General features: G+C 48.8%; 1 protein-coding gene across 2 annotated transcripts in view; it reads left to right on the top strand.

Annotated features, from left to right (window-relative positions):
* Nucleotides 1-509: 509 nt before the first annotated feature.
* The window catches only part of Tead1 (TEA domain transcription factor 1), a 228,319-nt gene continuing 207,214 nt past the window's right edge, over nt 510-21,614 (top strand). For both annotated transcript variants that reach the window (XM_057778412.1, XM_057778411.1), the window contains exon 1: nt 510-890. The gene's annotated coding sequence lies outside the window, so the exon portion shown is untranslated. The remainder of the gene's footprint in view (nt 891-21,614) is intronic.

The following is a 21,614-nucleotide window of genomic DNA, read 5'->3' as shown; positions in this document are numbered from 1 at the left end:
GCAACTAGCAGCACGAGTGAACTTCACTTCCAGAAAGACAGGGCGGGAGGCAAGCGAGAACTCTGCGATGCTCCAACCCATAGTCTGCAAAGCCTAGGATTTGCGCGAGCACCATGAACTTGGGTAAAGCGAAAGGGCTAAGGGAGAAGTGGCGGGCTGGAGAAGTTGCCCGCCCGAGCCTCAGTTTCCAGAAGAGCAACCTTCCCTCCAGCCCGGGAGCAGCGGTGCCCGCGCGCATCAGGAAGGGGTAAACTGAGGCACAGCAGGCGGAGGCGCTCACACAAGCCTTAGCAGCACCGGGCCGCCCCGCCTCACACCGCACAAAGCCTGGAGCGCGCGCCACCGCGCGCGGCCCTCGCTCCTGTGGGCGCCAAGCCCCGCCCCGCGCTCCCCGCCCCACACACATGACGTCACCGCGGCGGCAGGCCCCGCCCCACCCGGGCCCGGCGGCATGACGTCACCGAGGCCCCACCCCTCCGGAGCGAGTTCGGTCCTGGCGTTCATTTCATTCCTGTCCTCATTCCGCACATTCTTCGCATCGCTCGCGCCGCTCCGCGCCGCCCGAGCCGAGCCGAGCCTCCGCGGCCCCGCCGCCCGCCGCGGGCGCCCCCCAGCACTTCGCACACTCGCTTCCAGCCCGCGGGAAGTCCGCGCGCCGGGGCCCGGGCCCGGGGCGGCCGCGGCGGGGCGCAGGCCATGCGCTGACCCCCCAGCGCGCAGCGTCGCCCGAGCGCGGGCAGCTGCCCCGGCGCGCCCTGCCAGTCCCGGGAGCCGGCGAGGCCGGCCTGGGGCGGCCCGGTGCGGGAGCACCGCGGGGAGTATCGGCTGGAGCAGCTCAAGGGCGACGGCCCAGCGTCCCGAAGTTTGCCGCGCCAGCTCGGGCGGCCGAGGTAAGTTGCGCGCGGGGCGGACGCGGGGGCGCGGGCTGCCTAGGCGTCACCGCAATCGGTGCTTTGTGTGCGGCTCCCGGGGCTCTCGGAGGGGAGCGGCAGCTCCGCCCTGCAAGTTGGGCCGCAGCCCCCGCGGCAACAGGCGGCCCGGCTCCTCTCTTCTGCGCGCCCCTCTCTCCCGCGCTCCTCGCTCCTTGTCCGGGAAGCGCCGAGTTCCGCGCAATCGCGGGTGGGGAGAGCGTCCGGTGCGCAGCCTAAAGCCTGCCGCTCGGCTACTCCCCCGGCGCCCGGCCCCTTCGGGGTCCGCGCCGACCCGGGCTCCTCCTCCCCGGAGATGAAAGAGGGCTCTCTCGCCCTTGCCGCCTCTCCAGTGGTGCTGCCGCCGCCGCCGCTCCAGTGCACATTCAAGTGGAAAATTTTCAGGAGTCAGCAGAAACATTGTGTCCAAAAAAGACTGAGTCGCAGTTACCACCAAACCCGGGAGCCGACTCTCCCTGGAAAACTTCCCCTCGGTAGGAAATACTGGGGGATTTGTTTGTTTATTGGAGGAGAAACGATCCCCAGGAGGGCAAAAAAAATCTGGGGACACTTTTAGCCTTTGTTCGCGGCAGCACCACTTGTTTTCAAAGTCCAGAGGCCCGTTTGAAAGAAAGTTCAACTTCCAGGAGTTTTTTTTTTTTTTTAATTTATTTCTTAAAAAAAAAAACCAAAGCTACATTCTAAGAAGTCGAAAACAATGAGGGGTCCACACTTATCTTCTTCCCACGAAAATAAAACCTAGATCACAGTTTTCCTCTCTTTTTAATCGTCTTTCTTTTTAAAGATTTATTTAAAGTTGAATGGTGTCACCCGTATAAAAATATTTATGAAACAATGAAATACCAGCCACCAGCGTTTCTCAGGAGGCTTGTTAAGTTCTTAGAAGCTGTCTGTGATTTACAGAAATGCAAATTGATCTCAGTCAGCGCTGGAAACTTACGGACAGATATTCCAGGAATCGGGAGCGTAGAAAGGCCGGGTTTTAAAATAGCACATTTGAAAGGAGCCGAGGCCCTTGGGGCAAAAAGGTCTGTAAATACGATCAGATTTCAAAATAGTGAAAAGGAAAATATTTCAATTCCTACAGATAATGCAAAGTAAAAGAACTCAGTCTCCTCCCCCGCCTTGTGGCCTGGGTTCGTTCTGGAAGTTTAGGTGGTCTGGTGGCATCGGTTGTGCTAAGTACCTGCAGGTGGTTCCCCGGGTGGACAGATCCTTCCCGTTAGGGAGACGCGATCTACCGGGAGCCAAGGGGTGGCTTGTCTGTGCAAGCCTGAGCTCTCGGGTGGGGGCTAATCTGCCTTGAGACTGGAGCTGGGAATAGTCCTCAGGCTGCACAGACTGTGCCAGGGGCTTCCGCCTTTCAGCCCAGTCTGCGCTTTTTTGTGAATAGCAGGATCTTTGGGCCCAGGCACATCTGAATGCTTATAAGGGTCAGACTTAGATCCAACTTTGGTAAGAACCTTTCCTCTTTAGAAGGAAACAGTAGAGCCAGTTACAGCGCGGCTCCGGAAAGACAAACGCGTTTACTTGAACCTTTGTGGATAGCAGGGTTTTGAATTGTTGGTGATTTTAGGGGAAAGGCGTACTTTTCTAATCTCCGTATTTCCATAAATGGTCACAAGATATTTTTGTGTGGTATTTCTTTGGATGTGTAACTGTGCTGGACTCTCAGGTTTCAGGTTTTCAACAGTTTACAATTCTTTTATTTGTTGGTATAAAAAAATAAACTGATAAACTGTCTCCGTTACTGGGTCTTGCTGATGTCCTCAGTAAAACCATTTTATTTTCAGTTTAATGGCAAGTATTGTTTAAACTGCAGACTTAGGGAAATATTAGAATACTTTTCATTTTTTTTTTTTAAAACAAGTTGAAACAAAGCCAGAGAAACACTTTGCCTTTACAAAAGAGTTAAAAAAAAGCGGGGTGGGGGGGAGGCTAGAATCTTTGTGTGAGTTCCTCCTTCCTAGGGTTCTTTAGAGACTCTGGGCACACTCTGGGATTATTGGAAGTTTTGTACAAGCAAAGACCAGGATTTATGTATATAGTTAGTGACCTTTAATCTGAGGCAGGCAGGCATCCTAGCATAGTCTGACCCAGGCTGCAGGAACTCTGAATGAGTAACTCTCGCTTGTTCTGTGGTACAGGGTGCGCTTCCCCGCACTGTGAAAGGGTGGGAGTGGGCTTTCAAGGGTCACCTGGTGGGGAGTCAGCTTCCTGCCCCTCCTGCTTTCTCTCCCCCGCCCATTTGCTGTATACAGCTGGAATTCGATGTTCACATACTCACTTTGGGTCCTGGCATCTTCTGATTAGAGAAGGCAGAAAACTAAGGGGAAAAAAATGAGTTCATTAGTGCATAACCAGTGTTGATTTTAGTTGGTGCTGACATACACCGACGGAGATGTGAGAAGGCGTATCTTCATGGGACTGTCTGGGGAGGAATATCCTTGTAGTCACTGGTCCAGACTGCATTTGGCATCATACTGTCTGTAGACAAGTCTATAACAAGAGCAGTTGAGAGACCGGAGACCCAAGCATGAGACAAGCCATTAGCAGCATTAGGGAGGTGCGTGCTTTGGAAATGGATAGATCCCCTCCGCCCCAATCCATGGCGATTGTACGAGAAGAGCCTGGACATCCGTAGGATTGTTTTCCTCTTTAATCTCATGTGTTACGGGTTAATTGTGAGCATAATTCTACTGCTCGCAAATGGAAATTGTGATGGTGTCTTATCACCACAGAGGTCAGCGCAGATAACTGTGTATGATCCGGCGGGCCTAAAAATAATGACCCTAGCCACGCAGAAAAATTAGGGATCTTACTTCGAAGCTACCATTTTTGGTACTTGATTCTGTTCTCCAGTAAAGGGAGTACGAAAGCAGAAAAAAGTATACGTATGTATTTCTGAGTTAGAGCTGTGCTGAATCTGTTGAGTGATAAAACTTTGAGTAGAGTCTGACCCTCCCCAACCCCCAGAATTACTGTGTTAAGTATTTCAGTTAAGAAATACTGACTAGCTGGGCGATGGTGGCGCACGCCTTTAATCCCAGCACTCGGGAGGCAGAGGCAGGCGGATCTCTGTGAGTTCGAGACCAGCCTGGTCTACAGAGCAAGTTCCAAGACAGGCTCCAAAGCCACAGAGAAACCCTGTCTCAAAAAACCAAAAAAAAAAAAAAAAAAAAAAAAAAGAAATACTGACTAAAGCAAGTGCTCACCCAGTTTTCTTCCCTAAGCTGCAAGAAGACATCGTTTTTGTTAATCAAGGCAGACCCAGCTTCTCTTTCAGAATTTGGTGCCTGGAATTGTAGGTTGCTTGTGTGCTACATCTGAACTCAGCACGAAAAATACATTGTTGCTCGCCCTCATTGGTTAACATAGGCTGTGCTTGGCTGTCTGGGCATTGGTGATGGCTGCCACCATGTTTTGTAGCTTCCTGTTGCCTTTTTTTAGCCGTAGAGGCTTTAGGTCATCTTATTTTGGAGTTGGAACCTAAGTCATGTAGTATCGATATGCTTTGTTTCATATTCATCAGGTACAAGATCAAATTGGGTCTGTCCTTAGCGGCATCTCAGGCCTGGGCTTTTTTTTGGATCGACACTAATGTAGACCCCATTGTGTGGTAGCTGTTGTGCCTCCCTGAACAGGGTATTCCACGCTTCTGGCTTCTAGGACATAGTGTGTAACTGGAATATTTTGGTTTTCCATTTTTTTTGGATGGTTTTTGTTTAGTTTCAAAGGTGTGAACCTAGTTGCTAGTCCTTCGAGGCTCTTTTTGATGGGCTTCCTTAGTGCTGTCCCATGTTTGAACTTGAGGTTGAAATGTGATCATTTCTTCAGAAATCTTCAGTCTTTGCAGTAGGGCAGAATAGGAGAATTTTGAAATGTGTATTTTTTTTTTACTTGGTCCAAGAGAATGGTAAGTCTTGGTTTTGCAGGGCAGGGACTGGGTCAGTGTTTCCCATGGGGTGGGCTTCTCTCAGATCTCAAGGTCCCATTTTGTTCACTTACGCAGTTGGGTGTCTCAGGGTGGTTTACACACACACACACACACACACACACACACACACACACACGTCTCTTCTGATTGGATAATGGGGATGGCTCTTCAGAGAAGCTGTCTTTTCAGTTTCATGGCAGCCCTGCCCCCCCCCCCCCCCATTTCAAGCTAATATTTGTTATCCTGGTGCTTTCCATGTTCACTCTGGTTTTCAAGGCTCCGTCCTGTGATTTCATTCTTTTTTTTTTTTCTCATTCTGAAGCTGATCCCATGCAGCCGACTTTCAGCCTACTGTATAGTGGAGGATGATCCGGAACTCATGATCCTCCTGCTTCTGTGCAGATTCTGGATTACAGGCTGGGTGGGTTTATAGCCTTGCTTGGGATCAGAACCCGGGCCTCATGCATGATAGGGAACCCCTGTGACAAGTGAGCCTTATTGTCAACCCTGTATTAACTTTTTTTAATTGGGAAAGACGATGTTGGAAAATGAGCTTAGACTTAAATGTGGACTAATTCACTGATGAAGAGATTAAGCATCTGCCTCTGCAGGGGAACGTTCTGGGGACTCACAGGATCTGGCAGGTTTAGACGCACATGCAAAAAATGACCAGCTCTGAGGTCTGAGAGTACACGGCAGCACTGATGGGTCCTGAAAAACTGCTGCTGATGGCGGGAAATGCTAATTATGTGAGAATGCACTGAACTTATATTCTCTGGAATGAACTTTAAAAAAAATACATCACTGTGCTCCTTTTAAAAAAATATAGGCACAGCGTTCTAATTATCATAATTCAGTTCAGCTTCGCTCTTGGATGGAGTTCAAGTGCAATCTCAATTTAACTTGATTTTTTTTTAAAAAAAATCTGAGAATGTTTCAGAAAATTTGAGAAGTTCATCCAAGACTGTTGTCCACTTAGGTGTGGAGATGGCGGTGGGCAGACAAAACCATTATTCACTTTGTAGTAGTTCTGCTGTAGGTGTTGAGGGGGAGCCGGCTGCCTCCATTTTTGCTTTCAGTCACCTCGGGGACTGTCACCTGATGCTCCAGCTGCAGCGTTCTCACTGCAAACCAGTGTCTTTTCTCTAATAGATAGTCAATTAGATAAATGAATATTTTATGATCTTCTGCAAAGACAGGAAAATCTCTAGGAAAATAGGAAGACACAGGAATTTGTTTGACAAAAGACCCGGTCAGTCTTTCATGCCAAGCCTTTGGAAGGCAGTACCTGTTTGCCTTCACACCATGACTTCCTGATGGCTTTGACAGTATCCAACCCAGGGCCCCATAGCCTACAATTTTTCTATGACCTTGTTATCTTTTTCAAGGAAAATGAAGTTAATGAAGAAAGGACAACTTAGATGCCCTGAATCCTGTTGCCGAAGTGCAGAGAACCTGCAAACACCAAATGACTTCATTTGCTCTGGCTCCGAAGAACTGAATTCACTTCCACAGTGGTGGAATAAAAGGAGCTAAGCTTTTTAAATAGCCACTCCCCGAGGCCCGCTTTTTGAGAAAAGCGCATTGTCTGCTTCTGCACTAGCTGGGAGCCTGCCTGCCCACCCTCCCCCCACCAGCCATGTTCCAGTTCTGAAGTTGACATCTGCTTTTCTTGTTCACCTGCTCTGTCTCCACTCACAAGTGCATATGCAGCGCACACACGTGCGTTCTGCAGGTAGCCCTGGTGTCTGACATGAAGTGTGTGCGGTATGTGTTTCAAGTCCCCACTAGGGGAAACACAAAGCTAATGGCACAAAATGAAATGTAAACACCATAGCGGCCGACATGCCTCTGCTGCTGGGCTCCTGTCCCACAACGGTGCTTTCTGGGCAGGCGAGCCTATTGTTGTGGCAGCAACAGGCAGCAGAAGTTGGGGCACCATATGGCCCATGAGGGCCTCAGATAAGCTGTCTAGTGAGTCAGCTTATCAATAGCACTTTGATACGCCTCGTTTTCAGATCACCCATCACCCGGCCTGGGGTGTGCTTGGGTCTCATTCCAAAACCATTGTGAGCCCATGTTTCCATTGGAAGGATCTCGCTCAGTCCTTTACCCCCCGGCTGCCTCCTCATCTTGGAGCCTCCTGGAGACAATGGTGGTGAAAGTCAGCTTCCATCAGTTAAAGGGATGCTGGTGCCACCCTAAAGTCCTCAGGTGTTGCCATCCAATAGACTGGCAGAGAGCAGGCTGTCAGCCCAGAGGTCCCCTAATTCAGAGTTGGCTTTTGTTTTAAGTACCGAGGGGATAACATTGCTGCTGTTTCTAGTCTGATAAGAGGGTTCTGCTAGATATCCAGAAAACCTCCTTAATTTTCTTTCACCTTCATCACGAAGTGCAAAAATGATTGACATGTGTGCCTAGAAGGGCTGCTTGTGATTTGGAGGCAGGAAATGACTGCTTTTCATACCCAGGAATTGTTAAGAAATGCTTCTAGAATATCACTCAGGTGTCCAGTAAAAGCTGAATCCGAGTCAGAATCACTCCATTGCTGAGCAGCTGGAGCTGCAGGGCCTCGTGCACACGCTGGATGGTTTAGGACGCTTGGCCATGCACATGACCACTGTTTATCAGCTCCTGGGCAGATGTTTTTGCCTCAGTTACACATGCCTGGGAAGCCAGGGTGAGACCTTTTCCCCATCACCTCCACCTGTATGGGTATACCCACCCTTGAGACCCCTCCCCCATTTTCACATTTTGCCATTTGTGTTTGTCACTAAGGGCATGAAGACCTGTTTAGTGGCTGGTTCAGGGTGCTTCCTTCTTCATGCCCAGGTCAGCCTCTAATCCTGCCTATGTCATTAACACCAGCATAGAGACTGAAGAGCTGGGCCTCTCATTGCTCTCTGATTCTAAACCTCTCTGAAGACGTCTGCTCATGGGAGGGGACCATGTTCTATTTATTTCTCTTTTTATCCTCTGATGGAGTCAGGGCGAGTGATTTCTCAGTTATCTGTGAGGCTGCGTGTGTCTAGGAATTTAGAGGAATCTTCACGGGATTAAAAAAGTGTTCACAAACCTTTTAAAAGCTATTTATTAGTATAGATTGTGTGTGTGCCATCTTATTGTTCCACATTTTTGTACAAAAGAAGCAATGAAACAATCTGGACCATCCTCTCTGTGTCTGCCATCACTAGCTCCCTGGAGAGCCCTGTAGTTGCAGATGTGATTCCCAGGCCTGCAAGAGCAGATTTCTGCTCTGACTGCTGAGGTTCTGCTGTTTGATCAGGGAAGACTCTAGAACTCCTCCTGCACGTTGGAGCACCGAGGGGTCAGGAGAGTAAGAGCCCAACAGCAGTCTGAATCAGACTCACAGGAACCACGATGCTCGGCTTTCTGTCCTCATGCTTCCTCTGCATTCTTCTTGGACACTTGGGCATTCTCCTGATCTTTGTAGAGTTGCTGCTTGCCCCTGTGCCTTTAAACAGTGACAGCAACTTGGTGATCAGGAAAAGGCAGCCAGTGAGCAGTCTCCAGGCCCTTCCAAGACAGACATGCACAGAGAGGTTGTGACAAGTCAGTGGGGAAGGCAGGTGTATCGAATTTCCTGAGTTCTAAAGGGCAAATGTTTATTTTATTATTTTCACTTTTGTGGTGCTAAACATCACACACTTCCACACACACTTCCACTAAGTTACATCCCCAGCCCAGGAGGGTTTTTTTTTTTTTTTTTTTTTTTTTTTTTTGGTTTTTCGAGACAGGGTTTCTCTGTGGTTTTGGAGCCTGTCCTGGAACTAGCTCTTGTAGACCAGGCTGGTCTCGAACTCACAGAGATCCGCCTGCCTCTGCCTCCCAAGTGCTGGGATTAAAGGCGTGCGCCACCACCGCCCGGCTCAGGAGGTGTTTTTTACTCTTTATTTTTCTCTCCTCTATCTCAGGTTGGCCTAGACTCACTCTGTAAACTGAGGATGACTTTGAATTGTCCTGTATCCATTTCCTGAGTGATGGGATAATGGGCTTGTGTCACCTGGTTTGTGTGGTGCCGGCAACGGAACCCCAGACTTCCTGCAGACAGGCAGGCCCTCTACCAACTGAGCCTTGCATCTCTAGTGTTTTGGTGCTTGGGTGTGTGGGAATGGGAGAATTGTGGCAAACCTGATCTTCCACGTGATTACAGATACTCTTCAGAGCCTGGAGACTGTGCAGTCGGTGTGATTGGTGTGAGACAAGCCACAGAGGCAGTAGTGAGCACACCTAAGAATGTCACATCGCTTGGGGTGAGATTGTGTGGAAGTGTGGACCTTGATCATGCTGGGCTGTCTTGGCTGCTATGACCTTGAGGAGATTATTTTCTGACCTTGGTCTTTGGTATCTTCATTTAGAAGTTAACTCCTCTTATCCCTAGGTCAGGATTTTCCCCTCCCTCCCCCACAGGGTTTCTCTGCATAGTCTTGACTGTCCTGGAACTAGCTCTGTAGACCAGCTGGACTCAGAGATCTGCCTCCTGCTTCCTCCCAAGTGCTGGGATTAAAGTTGTGTGCCACCACTGCCCTGCATGACAGGGTTTTTTTTTTTTTTTTTTTTTTTTTTTGGTTTTTCGAAACAGGGTTTCTCTGTGGCTTTGGAGCCTGTCCTGGAACTAGCTCTTGTAGACCAGGCTGGTTTCGAACTCACAGAGATTCACCTGCCTCTGCCTCCAAAGTGCTGGGATTAAAGGTGTGCACCACCACCGCCCGGCTATGACAGGGTCTTTTTATATAGCCCAGTTTGGCCTGGAATTCATGATCCTTCTGTCTCAGCCTCTGGAATGCTTAGGGTTACAAACCAGTACCACCGTGACTGGTGTCTGCCTGCCGGTCTGTAAATCTGAGCCACACTGCATTGGACAGTGGACTCTAAGTGCAGTGACTCAGTGCGGACCAGACTTTTTAGGGATGGCCTGGGGGTCAGCCTACAGGGTAGCTTTGGAGAATAGCCAAGGCTGAGGTGGTTCCTCAGAAAACCAGGATCTCATCCAGGCAAGGCTGAAGCAGCCCTGTACCTCTACCCTTATACTCAGGAACTACTCTCCCCTGTGCAGTGAGTGGAGGGACCCCTCAGAAAACACATAACAGTTGAAGTTCCCTTTGCCAAGTGGTAATAAAGAATTAAATGAAAATTATTCATAAATAGGTAATTTATATTTATCTGAAAGAAAAGCCTTTTTGAGGCTTCCATCCTGATTCTGAGCTCAGCGTCTTCAAGTTCCTTTCTTTGCTGACTGTTGTCGGAAGGGGCCTTTTCCAAGGGAGATAGCGCTAAGGGCTTGGACTTGTCTGGAAGCCCCTGGGGTTCTGAGAGCACCTTGGGTGGCAGGGAGCAACACTGATCACACCTAACTACATTGTCCTCTTTGTAATTTTAGTTTTTCAGGCAGGGTTTCACTAGTATAGCTGTGGCTGACCTGGAACTCTAGGTAGACCAGGCTAGCCTCAAAGTCACAAACTCTGCCTCCCTGATCTGATCCTCTTGAAACTACTTAAGGTAGGCTGCCTTCCGGTTCCTCACCTGGAAGATGTGCTGAGGCATTGGAGTGATGGTTCCACACTGCAGAGTGGCTGCTCTTAGCTCCCTGGCACTGTGCTCCCAAAGACTGCCCTGTTGGTCTCTGTTCCAGGAGGCTTCCCTTTTCTCTGGGCTTCATGTACATTTCACATGGTAATTCGGGTCCTGTGGGAGCTGGGCACAGCCTTTTTCTCTCATTATTTGCTATTTGCATATTCAGGAGGACAGGGCCTTTGTTAGCCTAAGTGAATGTCTAATTCAAGGTATCCTGGACAAGTGAGCTGACTCTTTGGAAGTCAGATTGCCTGTTGTTTTTTCCTTCTTTTGAATTCTTTCACAATTTCACGTGGGTAGTTTTTTTTTAAGTTAGCTGCTCCTAACTGGTCCTGCTCTGCTTAGATTCTCAGTACACTTCAGGGTGTGTCGTTGACCCTGAGTTTTTAAGGCCACTCTGACTGAACAGTCTGAGCAGTTAAAGCTCACTCTGTGGGAGTCTGAGCCTGGGACCACCTGCATTTTATCGGCCTCCTTTCCTTATCTCTTTGGAAGCCATGCGTGGAAGGGTGTGCTACTCCGTCAGGAAATGTTTCAGGGTGGAGGGTGGTGGTGCCGGACGGCAGCTTTTGCAGGCGGGCAGACTGATTGGGCAGCAAGACTTCAAGCTCGACACCCGTCTCTGCCCCAGCGGCTCTCCAGAAGGCTAGTGTGCTGTGTACTGTCAGAGGTTAACTTTTACAATGTGTGAGCTGTGTCTTCAAAGTCGTGGGCCCAGGATCCGGTCACTGAACTGACTGGCGTCTGTTGTACCCCATGCCACGTCTCATGAATTTTGTGGTGGTTCAAGCGATTAATAATATTTAGACCTAATGAAAGGAGCTTATATCGGTTTGCTGGGTTTAGTGAGGGGGCAGGGAGAACCAGAGAGGTTCCTTAAAGGGACCCACAGGGGTATTTCCAATGAAGCATATTGGGTGGAGTCTAGTCCAGTTGTCGAGCCCTGACCCAGTATGTACAAGAACCTGGGTTCATTTTAGCATAATCTGAGCCCTGTGGGTCAGACGCAGGCAGATCTCTGTGGATTCAAGGCTAGCCAGAGCTATGTGAGACTCCATCATCAAAGCATGGGAAATCTTTCACCTCCTGTGTGCTAGTAATGTTACTGGCCCCTGAATGACGGATGCTCTTTGAAGTTACTGTTTACATTTATTTACATATTTATTTATGTATTTGAGGGTCTTGTGTAGCCAAGGTTAGCATCAGACTTATACACCCGTATAGCTTCTGACCCTCCTGCTTCCCCCTAGAGTGCTGAGATCTAACCCAGGGAATTGTGCTTACTGGGCAAGCTAGCCCTCCACCAACTGCTCTGAAACTTGAAGGCATCTAATGAAATGACATCATGAAGGATCAAGTAGATAAAGTCACCTCTGGAAGGTACGTGGGCTACTTGCCCATCACGTCCAGTATGTAAATTAATGTAAGGTGGGAAGGGAGGAGCCTAAGTCATTTTAATTGACAGCCCAGTTTTCAGCCTTTGCTCTGCCTCTGAGGTCTGAGCATTCACGGGCCTTTCCTGTCCTTGCGTCCTTCAGTCACACCCTGATTGTCTTCCTCAGCACTGTGGCCACTGTTTATAGCTTCTGACGCTTCTGCTCAGTGTGGCTTGCTCTCAGAATGCCCCAGTTCATAACATGTGGTGTATGGCATTTCTAATAAGGGATTGTCCGATTCCGTGTTTATTCGGCAGAAAGGAGAGTGTCTGGGCAGGAGGCCTGTGTGGCCTTTGGTGTTTAGCTTTGTGGTCTTGTGGAGAAGGAGCAAAGGTCCTTAGACTTCCAGTGCCTCCCTCGCTCTTTAGGAAGACGGTGCTGGTGTCCCCCTCCTCCCTGCTGGTGGGGAAAAAAGTTAGTATGTATCACTCAATCCTAGCCGGTCTTTTTTGATTGTTTTTAAGACAGGGTCTCACTGTGTAGTTTGACTGGCCCAGTTTCCTGCGTAGATCAGACTGGACCTGAACTCACAGAGATGCGCCTGCCTCTGCTTCCCCAAGTGGGATTAAAGGCCAGGCCTTATCCAGCTGTGCTGTTTCAACTATATTATTCAGTTCAGTGTCTTTGAGATGCCAGGGAGACTGGAGCCTCTGGGTTTGGTATTTGAGCCCCGGTAGCGTGTCTTCATTGAGGCAGTTGACAGAGATGGGCATTGACTCTAGGAGTCTGGGGGTTGTTCCCTTTGCTGGGCTGGAAAGCCTCTGCTATCGTTTCTCCTGTGGCCTCAGCACGTTCTAGGGATGTGGCTCAAGGCCCCAGAGGAGCCAGGCAAGATCTCTGCCACGGAGTCATGCCCGCAGCCGACCAAAGGGCTTTAGATCTGGGGTGACGTTGGGATGCCTGCCCCTGGAGCTGCTGGGGTACCTGAGACGAGTCCTGGAGTCCAAGTCCACTCTGCCCCTTTAAAGCCGGTTCACCCCCTTGACCTTTTTAGTTGTGGTAATTCCTGGGCTTCCCAGCAGGAATTTGGGCAGGTAGTGGGAGGAGTTCTTAAATACCAGCCATTTAAATGTAAAAGCTCTGTTTGTAGTTGAGGCCGGTGGAGAAGCTCCGAGAGGTTTAGTAAGCTTCCTTGGGTCACACAGCCAGTTCTTAGATATGCATGCTAACGAAGGATTTAGGATTAACTTACCTGTCAGGTTTTATTGTGGAATTTGAATGAGTTAAGATAGGCTGATGTGGAAACAAAGAGACTTCTCTGTTAATGATTTTGCCTTGGAAAGGGGGCGGTGAACAATACTTTATCTCTGGCAGTTCTATTTTCTCTATCTTGAGTATAAACGGCGCCGAGATCTTAAAGCCGTTGGGCGTGGCCCAGGGGAGCTTTCCATTTGTCTGGCGGGAAAGAGCAAAGGTCAGCTCTGGCTTTTGGCTTTAGTCAGTGAGGACCTGAGACTGGCCATTGGAAGTGGTAGTGGGGGGGGGGTTGGGGAGGTGAGTGGGAAGGGCGGGGTGGGGTGGGATCTGTCTGCTGCCTGTGGTTTGTGGGGGGAGGAGCAGGTATGGCTGGGGAGCTGGGGACTTCTCTGCCTTGCCTGGAAGCCAGAATAAGTTAGCCCCCTCAGTCCCCTGAAGGCTTCTTTATGCAAATGATCCTGCTAGGCTAGCACTCCCCGCCCCGCGTGACTTCGATTTCATTCCTTGATGGATTCCACCCTCTCCCTTTTCCACCAGGTCCTCACCGACTTCACAGAGGCTGAAGTTGGTGATGGGGTTGGGAATAAAATGGTATTTGTCTTTGACACCTTGGTTGCAGAGAGAGAGAGAGAGACAGGCAGACAGACAGACAGACAGACAAGAGAGAGAGACAGAAAAGTTTGCAGCTGTTTTCTCCCTAGGTGGTGGTTGGGGTCGGTTAGGGTCCCTGATTGCAAGCTGTAGGTTCTTGTCTTTTCCTCTCCAATACCTTTTAGATGCTTCATTTGGGATCTTTGGTGTGACCGGTTCACTGTTGTACTTGGTGCGAATTGACCTAGCAGAGTGGCTTTGCAGGCCGAGCTAGTTCCAGGCCCTTTCTGCGAGTGACAGCATGACCCACGCCGGGCACAGTTCCATCCCCTGAAAAGTGGGGAAGGAAATAGTGTTCGTGGGTGTGAAGCCTGTAAGAACACAGCCAGCCCTCAGGAAGCTTCCCTGAGTATCCCTCCAACCTTGTGGAAGTGCTCCCTGCCCCCTCCGCGTGCCCCGATCCAGCTAGATGGAGCCTCTCTGTCCCATTTGCCTCCTTTGGGGGAAGGGTAGGCTTCAGGCTTCTCAGCTCTCCTCTTTTTTGAACTTCCTGCTCTTGCCCCACCCCCATATCCTTTCTTCTTCCTTCCCTGCCTCTTTCCCCCTTTTTAGACAATTATGTTGTTGTTTGTATAGACTAGCCTCAAGTTTACATCCTCTTCCTCCATCTCCTGAAATCTGGGATTGCAGATTACACACACACACACACACCCCACATGGGAGGGGAGAGAGGCAGGGACACACACACACTCATGGAGACACACCCATGGAGATACACACACCACACACTCTCTTCTCACCAAAAATGGCCACGGGGAAAACATCTCTCCCTCCTCCTACTGTACTGGAGTTCTTGGCATAGAGATCACAGCTCTCAAAAAGTGTTTTTGCAAAGACAACTAACTCATCCTGACTTTCATCAGCCGCTGCACTGGAGAGTTTTGCTTCCCTCATCTGACTAATGTTTGACCCCAGCAGCCTTCTTGATCCTCAGGATGGCTGTTGCTTACCTGTGGCATGGACATAGTCATGGGCTTCTGGCTTATTTCAAGGATTGGCATGGTGCCTCCTACACAATGTGATTGTCATTAGGACTGTGGTCACCATCACCCTGGAGCTGAGTGCTGCCCTTCCCCTGTGCTGTCAGACTTTCCTGTTTCTATTCTGTTTTAGATTTGCAGACTTTATGTCATGAGAAAGTGCAGCCCAGCACAGGGCCGGGAGCCCTCGAAGAGCCATTTGCACTCAGCAGCTGCCTCTCTTTGCCCCTCTCCTCCAACCCTGTCTTGAAGCACTGTTGGATGCCATACTGGTTCATCTCTAAAGTCTCAATGTGTGTTCATACAGTGATTGATGGGGTGCAGTGGGTGGGGCTGGAGAGATGGCTGTGAAGTTAAGAGTGCTTGCTTGTGCTCTCTGCAGAGGACTGGAGTTCTGTCCCCAGTACCCCTTTCTGGCTTGTAATTCCAGTTCTAGGGCATCCTATGCCCTCTTCTGGCCTCTGCAGGCACCTGCGCTCAGGTACGTATCCCCCCACCCCCCATAACAGGCACAGACACTTGTACGCGCACAGACACTTGTACGCGCACAGACACATTTAAAAAGCCATCTTAAACCTCACCAATCATAGTATCACAATCATGCTGGCACCTTAATAATTGCTTAGCATCGCTACTCAGAGCTCCGTGATTGCCTCATAAATGTTTCCTCCAGTTCAGTTGTTCAAATCAGGGTCCAAGCAAGACTGACAGGTTAGGCTTGGTTGCTATTTCTTGAAACTCTCTAGGTTGGGGAGATGCCTGGGTGGGTAAAGTGCTTGCCACACAAGCACCAGGACCTGAGTTCTGCTCGTTAGAAGCCGCGCACGGTCGGAGGAGGCAGCACCAGTGTCTGTAAAGCCATCCTTCTTCCCACAGCGATGTGAGAGGTGGAGACAGCTAGCCTGGAGCACACTGGTGAGCAAGGCCCCTGCCTCAAACAAGGGAGAAGGTAAAGATCTTCCAACCCTTGAACTCCGTCCATGACACATGTGTGCTTGTACTTACACGTAAACTCTGTGTGTGTGTGTGTGGAAGAGAGAGGGAGGAAGGGGGAAGGGAGGGCATCGCAGTGTTTTTCTCATTGTTGGTTCCATCTGGATTTTGCAGCTCAACCACAGAACACAGTTTATCATGCTCTCAGCTCCCTGCTGTATTCCAGTAACTGAGTGTAGGCCTAGAAGCTCTGGAACCTCAAGTTTGATCTGTTTCCTATTGGTTTAATTTTTTTTAAATGTGTGTGTGTGTGCCCGCGTGTGTACCTGGTGTGTGTACGTGAGCGCTGGTTCCCGAGGGAGGCTGGAGGCCTTGGATCTTTTGGGGCTGGAGTTACAGGTGGTTGAGGGTTGTCCATTGTGAGCAGGATTGCTAATGCTCTATCCAGCCCCCAGTTATTTCTTTTTTTGTTGTTGTTTTTTTTTTTTTCGAGACAGGGTTTCTCTGTCTTTTTTTTTTTTTTTTTTTTTGACATGCACAAAATGTCTGCTGTGTCTCACAATGAGAACATGATTGGTTATGTTTGCTGCCTCTCTCTGGTGTTTGATGAAGTATTTGCAAATGGATACTCAATATCCCTACTCCATAGCCCATATTTGAGTTACTTTTCCTTACTTAGAATACTATTACAAAGATACTTTTGCCAACTGTTTGTTTAACTTCGCCTTCCAGTTTGTAAAAAGGAGAGCAGTGTACCCCCCAACCCCATGCCTTACTTAGGCAAGTGTCTACCGGTCTGCTATACCCCGCCATTTGTTGTTGTTGTTTTGTGATTTTTTTTTTTCTAGTCATAGGTTTTAGTTTCCAGATGTGTTTGGAGCCCTTCTTGCTCCTCATCCCTGCTCACTGCTGGTCAGCAGTAGTGTCTTTCATTGCCGCCCGTATCTTTTGGACCCTGCACTTCCTCGGTGCTTTGTCTCTTGTGCATTCTGTAGTTTCCCTCCGTAGGAAGTATTTTGATGTCACACTTGCTAGGTCTCTGAGATGCCGTGCTCCAGTTCGGAAGTGGACCCCACTTACAGTATCTACTCCTTGATTCATTTTAAATGATACATATTCTGTCTACATTCCCTTGCCTGGTTCCTTTGGGTCTCATTTGCCGCTTCCACATATCTGCTGGCTCCCTTGTTTTTCCTTAAGAAAAACTCTGGACAGGTGCAATGGCATATGCTTATAATCCTAGCACTTGGAAGACTGAGGCAGGAGGATAGCCATGAGACCTGCCTGGGTTTATAGTAAGACCCCAGCTCCACCAAACACACCCCAAATTGAAGACAAACCTGCGCTTTTGCTGTGGTTCCTGGTTTGTTGCCTTTCCCATATTTCCCTGTTAGGTGTCTCACCTCCTGTCCAAGCACAGGAGCATGCCTGGCGACGGGTCCTGCATACTGCAGACTTTGTTTAAAGAGTCTGCTGGGGCCATTGGCATACATGTGTTCAGTACATACTGAACTAAGTCCTCTGTTGAAAGTGTTTAAAAGTAGAATAAATTTAATGTTTTAGTCACTTAAAGAATCTATTACAAATTTATTATTTCTATAGGTTAAAAAAAGTTGACTTTGTAGTTCCTGGCAGATCTCTGTGGAGCACAGCAATTGCTTTACCCTCGGGGAATGCGTGCCCTATATGTCAAAAATGAGTGTTTTTCGTCTAACAAGCCTGCTACTGAATTTATTTTTAGTTATTCCTGCCTCTGCGTCTTGGAAATTCATGCCCATGTAGGTACATCACTTTAGGCAGCAGAAAGAGGTGGGTTGTGGGGAGAAGGCTCATTTTTAAAAAATACCAGCCGTCCTCTCTTTAGAAGTTCAGTTGGCGGTTGGGCTTTCAGCTTAAGCGGATACTTTCTTGTTTTGTTGGCAAAACAAAGCCCTGCGCAGTGCAGCACAGCCTAGAAACAGTTTGAGTGAAGAGTTCCAAATGACAGTTGTCCTGACTTCCCTGAGCTGACCGCCTGGCCTGGGGAATCACCGGTACACATCAGTGTTCCCCACACCGCCCCTGTGCTATGAGTGCAGTATTGTGGGGTTAGTCTCCACTCTGCTCCATGTGTGCCCGAAAACAGTGCAGAATCTTGTAATTCACAAGGCAGGCCTCTGAGCCTGGAGGAAGACTGGCTTCACAAAGAGGATTTTCCTCACTGTCCTGTGCCCCCCAGCACAGTGGAAGCTTCAGGAGGCAGTGCTAAAAGCTGTCAGAGAGAACTCTGGATGGGAACCTCTGATGTCAGTAAATCTGATGGAGGAGCCCTGCTGACTAGTGCCTGCCAGCCCCTAGTCAATTCTCCACGCTCCTGCTCCCCTTCCCCCATCCCAGCCTGTACTCTTGTTTTCCTTTCGTCCCTGCCGCTTTACCTCCCTGCCACCCAACTTGTATTTAAATCTGTAAGCGCCAGTGAAGACCTCTCTTGAAACTTGCACTATGCCTCTTGTCCTGTGTTGGCGTTGGGGGAGGGGACTCCAGGATCCATGGGTTATTGGGCATGGATCTGAGAATCCCCCTCCCTTCCCCCCAGACTTCTCTGTGATGAATAAACTCGTGGAGACCTTTACGAAGCATCCAGAAGTGTCAGGTCCGCGCACTGTCATGAACAGCTTTACGGTTGATCCTTTGACAGTTCCATACATCTATAATGTATTTTGATCATACACACCCTCCTTTTTTATTTATTTAGATTAGGGGTACCTGCATGAGTACAGGAGGCAGGTGCTGTTCTTTTGCAGAATGTTGCTCATAAGTTCTGGACTGTGTGTTTGCTTGTGTGTGTGTGTGCATGGGTGTATATATGTGTACCTCTCTGTGCGCATATGTGCCTGTGCATGTGTGCAGAAGGGAAAGTGAAGTCTGGTCAGCACGAGTGGGAATAAAATTGGCCATCTTTCTGCATGCACAGAGAAGTCTTTGTTACCCATTGCTCACTGGGCAGCTAGTCTCCAGGTCTCTCTCTGTTCCACCCAACCATGTGCTTCTTGCTCATCTTGGGTTTATGGAGTCTCAACCCCACATGGGCTCGAGTTAAAATATTGCTGTGCTAAATCTATTTTTACACCTAGAGGAATGATGTCTGAAAATAACCCTATCCCACCTGTCACCCCCTTTGGGGAAGTTGGGCTGTTGTCAAGGCACACCCCATGGATTAAACTCTGGTCACCGTTTGCCCTGTGATGTCCTTCGCTTTCCCTGTCTCTGCCTAAGGAGCAGTAATCTGGTGTCCTGTTTATTTTGCCCCAGTAGTCATTTGCACTGTAAGAATGGAGTATGCCTTCAGGTTGGTTTTGAAGTTCCCCAGTCTTAGGGTCAGAAACATATTAAAGGCAGTATCTTATCCATGAATCATGGGATGAGTCAGTTCCTGAAACCACTACAAGCCTCATAGTTCTTGGCTACAAGTAAAAGCAGGAAATCCAGGCTTCAACGACTTCCTTTCTCAGTCCCAGCCCGGGCTGTAGTGGTGGGGAGGTTCCGCTGCCTGCATGGGTGTCTGAGGAACAAAGGCTCTCAAGTCAATTTGCTGAAACTGTTCATAATTTGTGGTCTCACTCTGAATCTCAGGCTGTATTGGCACTCCTTGATTTGCTGTAGAGCCTTGCACGGCACAGGCTGAGTCCCTATAATTGCTGTTGCACACTCAAGACACATGGTGCCAGGGAGTCGTCAGACCTGGGAGCAGAGTTCTTTTGTTTATTCCCCTTGTGCGGAGAGAGAGACTGATGAACACAGACAAACACATAGACACAGAACAGAGGAGAGGGAGCGAGACAAACACTCTCCCTATGCACGAGCAGACACAGACATACAGACAGTCTCTCTCTCTCTCTCTCTCTCTCTCTCTCTCTCTCTCTCTCTCTCTCTCTCTCTCTCTCACACACACACACACACACACACACACACACCCCACACACCCCACACACGTGTTCTGGGGCAAAGTGGGGGAGGAGAGGGAGGGAGGTGGAGTTGGGTAGGCCAGCAGCCTTTTTGCCCAAGCTCTGGCCCGTGTCCTGATTTTTCCTGCAGTCCACTTCCTAAATGCACGATCTTTTGTGTGTTGTTTTCCTTTTGCAGCAGTCCAGCCAGTCTTTCCATTTGTTTCTGGCTAAACCAAACTGTTTTTGTGAACTATCTTGAAGGAGTTAGGGAGAGACATGAAGTGGTTGTCCCTGGGCGAGCGTCTTGGCACTGCTGCTGCTGCTGCTGCGACTTGAATTTCTCTTTCTTTCTCTGCAGCTTCCCTCTGCACAGCCAGTGTGGGTGCCAGGCAGGGACTCTCTATGGCTTTGTGTGTTAGCGTGCTAGGACTTTAGTGTGCTAGGACTTTCTCCAACTTCGGCAAGCCTTTGAATGAAGAGCTTGCCTTTTTCATCTTTCTCCTCTGATAATTGGTGTTGGTTGCAGATTTTGATTAAAAAAAAAAAATGTGCCTGCAGGAGAGCCCTCTGTCTCCCTGCTGAAGGTTTTTATGGAGTAGTCTGTCCTTGGAAATTCTGATTGGATTCTAAAATTAGTGTGGGTCAGCAGGCCAGTAAAAGCCACTGGGAAAGGAAAAAAAAAAAGCCCGAGACGCTGAGCATCTCTGGACGTCTTTAAGTGGGGACTCTTTCCAGCTTATCCCCAGCAGCCGCTTTGGAAGACCAGATGCTCTTTCAGTCCTTAGAAAGAATCAAATAAAAAAAATTGCAAAAGTTTGCCTGGATTTTTATTTTATTTTTGGTGCTGAGGACCGGATCCCAGGACTTCCACAGTTTAGCACGCAGCCTGGCAGAGGTCCACTCTATGTGTATCTCTCACTTGTGTTTTGGGTGTATAGATAATTTTTGTCCAGAGTGAAGGACTCCAATGGGCGTCGTGAAAGACGGCCTTATTTGATCTTAGAGGTTCCAGGGAGCAGCCTGGCATGTGACCCCCGCCCCCCATGTGGAAATCATTAAGAAAATCTGACTAAGAGTAGAGGGGCTTTTCCCTCAGGTTGCTTGGGTACTAAACTGAGCTCTAATCCGAACTGAGATCCAGTCTGTTGTTGTTATTACTATTGTTTTGGTACTGACCAAAAAAATGCCCGTCTTTTTATGTAGATTCAAGGCTGAGGTTAGAGACCAAATCTTTGTATTGCTTACTGTCTGTAGACCTAGTTTTTCAGTGGACCAGGAATTGATTCATTAATTAAAATCAATTTAAATGGATCTGTAAGCCTCCTGTAACAGATTATCTTATTAGCCACCTCACAGAGCAGCAGTGATCTGTGAGGAATGTGTTTGTTTCTTTAGGTGCTGTAGACTCAGAAGATGGACTGTGAAAAGTCTAGTGGTGTTTGTCAGGACGGGGGGGGGGTGGGGGGGGAGCTGACCTTTAACCTCTTCTCCAAACATCTTCCTATCGCAGGAAATTATTCTTGATATTGCTCTGAAGTGTTCCAGCTTTGTGTGTGTGTGTCTTGTATGCTTTGTATACATTATGCTATTTTTGTGTGTGTGTGTGATCTTATATATTTTCTGGTGTGTTTTGTCTGTTCTGGGTCATGTGTGCCGTATATCTGCCATGCATTCATGTGTGATGTTTTGTGTGTCATGTTTGTTTTGCACTGTGTATGTCTGTGTCCCCGTCCTTGTCCGAAAGCTTCTAGGACCTTTGGGTGTATTAGCCGGGATCAGCTTCTCTCTAGGCAAGATTCCTTTGAGAATCTTCTATCTAAAGAGACAAAGAGGAACCAGAAACAGATTTCCCATTTGATAAGAAATGGTCCCTCACCAACGCGCAAGCTAAAAAGGTATCTACCGGTCTTTTGAGGCTTTGGCGGTAGAGTTGCGCTCCTCGGACAGATGATAAACTGTCAGAATTTGCAGGCAGGGTCGGAGGTTCCTTCAGCTGCTGTCAGTCATGCCGCTGTTTTCTGCAGTCACAC

Source organism: Chionomys nivalis, chromosome 8 (assembly GCF_950005125.1).
Source record: "Chionomys nivalis chromosome 8, mChiNiv1.1, whole genome shotgun sequence".
NCBI lineage: Eukaryota > Metazoa > Chordata > Mammalia > Rodentia > Cricetidae > Chionomys > Chionomys nivalis.
This window is presented reverse-complemented; position numbering and strand designations above follow the sequence as displayed.